The sequence below is a fragment of the Musca vetustissima genome, unplaced genomic scaffold, assembly GCF_032173495.1.
Source record: "Musca vetustissima isolate MV318-11 ecotype Yass unplaced genomic scaffold, APGP_CSIRO_Mvet_v1 utg33051, whole genome shotgun sequence".
Lineage (NCBI taxonomy): Eukaryota > Metazoa > Arthropoda > Insecta > Diptera > Muscidae > Musca > Musca vetustissima.
In genome coordinates this window covers 34,621-38,082 of record NW_026888436.1, presented here as the reverse complement: position 1 = coordinate 38,082, position 3,462 = coordinate 34,621, and positions in this window count along the sequence as shown.

Below are 3,462 nucleotides of genomic sequence, written 5' to 3'. Positions count from 1 at the left end.
TCGAAATTTATGTCGAAATAAATACTAAACAATATCAGAATACCTGAAATTATTTAAATAAAACTTCTGCATTCGAGTAGATAGAACAGTAAAATTTGTATCAATTTATAGGACAACCACTCGTCTTGGATATACAATCCATATTTCGGGTCTATGTCCTTCCGAATTAACAATTTATTCTACGGTCAGCCCCTTTTCTTCATAAAATATTTCGTGATGTTCGGGTCATAATTGAGGCCTATAGACCAGGAAAACAGAGCAAAAATAAAGTTTTTGTTCCATTTTATTCCAACCATAGGGGAATTCTTTGTCCTGAACCCGTCCTGCATGCAATATTTCCAGACAATTGATACATAAATGTCACCTTTATTGTGTTTACAAATTATAAAGAGCAGACGGACGGACTGGCACACGTTCTAGATCGACGCATCTAGTCAAGATGTAATGATGTATACGGCATACTAAAATGTGGATTGGGACCAATATTTCGCGGTGTTACAAACTCCTCGCCTATTATTTTACCTCCGGGCCGAACTTTGGATACCCTCCACCATAGATATACTGACAGGGACTAGAAATTAAAATATATGGAACATACCAAAAAGTGGACCTATACCGACATTTCTAAAAACGGAATATGTTAACTATAATACAAATTTTAGAATTTTTTAATGGATAATTATTCCCTCAGCTTTATGGCTAATGATGGTGTATACACTTTAAAACCGTGAAAATGTGCCTCATCGAAATATTGGTTCTAGACCCCATGTTTCTTTAGACCAAATCCGTTTCAGAAAATTTAGATTTCATTTAAACTTTGCCCATCTTATTATTTCTTCCAAAAATAGTTCAAATTCGAAGATGGGGATCGGTTGAAAAACGGGCTCAAGAACCCCAAAATACCGAAAATTGGGGGTACACTTATATAACGGCTACCCGAAAAAAATGAACCTATATTTATAATTTTTTCTGGAGAGATTTGCTACCCAATAAGAACTCAAAGTACTAAATTACAGCCAATTCGGTGAAAAAATCCGGTCAAAACCCTCCAAAAACTGAAAATTGGGAGGTACTGTTATATGGGGGCTACCAGAAAAGGTGGACCTATATTTATAATTTTTGGTGGAGAAATTTGGTATCCAAAACGAACCCATTTTACCTAATTTCAGAGAATTCGGTTGAAAAACGCGCTCAAGAACCCCAAAATACTGAACATTTGGGGGTACCCTTATATGGGAGCTATGCCCAAACGTGGACCGATATAGCCCATCTCCGAACTTGCCTGCAGGCAATAGACTCTATGCAAAATTTTGGCGTTCTATCTCAATTCGTTTAGACGCTAGAGTGATTACAACAGACAGACGGACATGCTTAGATTGTCATAGAATTTTACGCTGATCAATAATATATATACTTTATAGGGTCGGAAATGAGTATTTCGATGCGTTACAAACGGAAAAACAAAACTAATATACCCTCCATACTATGGTGGAGGGTATAAAAATAAGGAAGTTCTTCATCTATTGGCTTTATTCTAGTTCATACGATAGCTATACACTCCCAGAGGAACGTGTAAAAATTTGGAACCGATTGGATTATTAGTTTTTGAGTCATCGTGCCCGCCATTCGTAAAACGCTGCTTAGAGAAAAATGCGTTTAAAGTTTGAGAATCACTTTTGCCATCACTTGATGCTGACACAATAAATCGACTATATCTTCAAGAGTGATTTTCACTTGAAATTTTGTAGGGACATTCTTTTGACGCCGAGAATGGGTGGAGGTCCCTTAATTGTAAGTATATAGTATAGAGTGATTCAATTCGATTCATATTTGATCACACATTTCGCCCGATTTCACGTCAATGGTTCTCCAAAAATGGTACACATGTTTGATCGACCTATATTATTAAAAATGAACATTTGGCTTAAATCGGAACGTCGGGTTCAGAACGGGTTTCAAATAAACTTAGAGTTAAATTTATTTGGGCGTACATTAAGTAATTATTTACTAGGATAATTATTTTTTGGGAGTATTATCATCCTTTATGCTGCTAAATTATAGTTTAAAAGATATCTGCAATATAAAACTGGGCATTTGCACAGATAGTAGACAACAGTCACTCATTTAAATTCATTCAACGTTTACCGAAGATAATGCAAACAAATAACCACGATGTTGTTGTTGTTTTTGTTGTCACATAGGCGCCACATACTTAACATTCACTTAACATTGTTCTTCACAAATTAACTGTCATATAATTTGCAGTTAATGTTAAAATTACACTTGTTAAATTAACATTACAACAACACCAACAACATTTGCAGCAAAAACAATACCAACAACAACATTGTTTACATAGTTGTTGTAACAAATTTGTTTGTTGACATTCCTGCATTGAACAACAACAATGACTAAGGCAAAGATAGGCATCGATCGCTGCAGCTCCAATACTCCAGGGTAATGGCACCACTTGCGCACTTGTGCACAGCATCAACGAATCATTCCGATATTTAGTCAAGATCTTTTTACCATTTTAGTCAGTTTGCTGGTGGTGGTGGTAGTAGACAAAAAGTCAGTCAACTAGGCTTCGAGGCAGTCAGACAGACAATAGCATTGAGATTTCCATACAAATGGAATATTTGTTTTCTACTTTTTGCCCGACATGCAAATGTAATCGAAAACTTTGACAGACTAAAGGCCGGCAAACCGTATAACAGCCTGTAAGAGAAATCTAAAATTTAGTTAGCTCCTTTTGGCAGCATTTCGAGGAGCTTTCCATAGATGTATGACTATGTCTCTCGCTGGCTGTTTGGCTACGTTCCATCATCAATCAGTTAACCTTAAATGGCAACTATAATGACATAATTTGTACACATGGAATCGCAAATATTCCACAATTTAAATTGGTTATATATCAGACCAGAGAGGCCATAGAGACAAAATAACGACAGATATGCAGTCAAATAGTTGAAGTGCTGGAAGTGCCTTAGATAGCTTACAAAAAAGCCTTGGCAAGGTTTTGTTAACAAATATTTGACAAAGTGGATAAAAATCTATTATTCGTCTCAAAGGGGTAACAACACACATGTTTCCTTTATTCCTTTTTCGAGTAGTTAGACAAACAATGGAAACATAGATATTTCATAATAAATTTTGTATATTTTGGGAATTTATATTTTTCGCAATTTAACTGCATATTATGAATACAATATGTTATGAAATTATGCAAATTTTCGAAAAATAAATGTGTGCAATATTAGTTGTAATATATCTGTCCTCATTTGGAAAATATTGTGATTGTGTAAATTTCCTAATAGATTTGAAATAAGTTCAGGCTTTGTGAGAGAGCAGCAAAAATAATTCGAACCATATGGAAAGGACCAAACATTGGTTTGTGATCCTGCTAATATACTAACTGTAAATGAAAAGGTCACTCTCAAATGACTTTGGTTGTATGTGAAC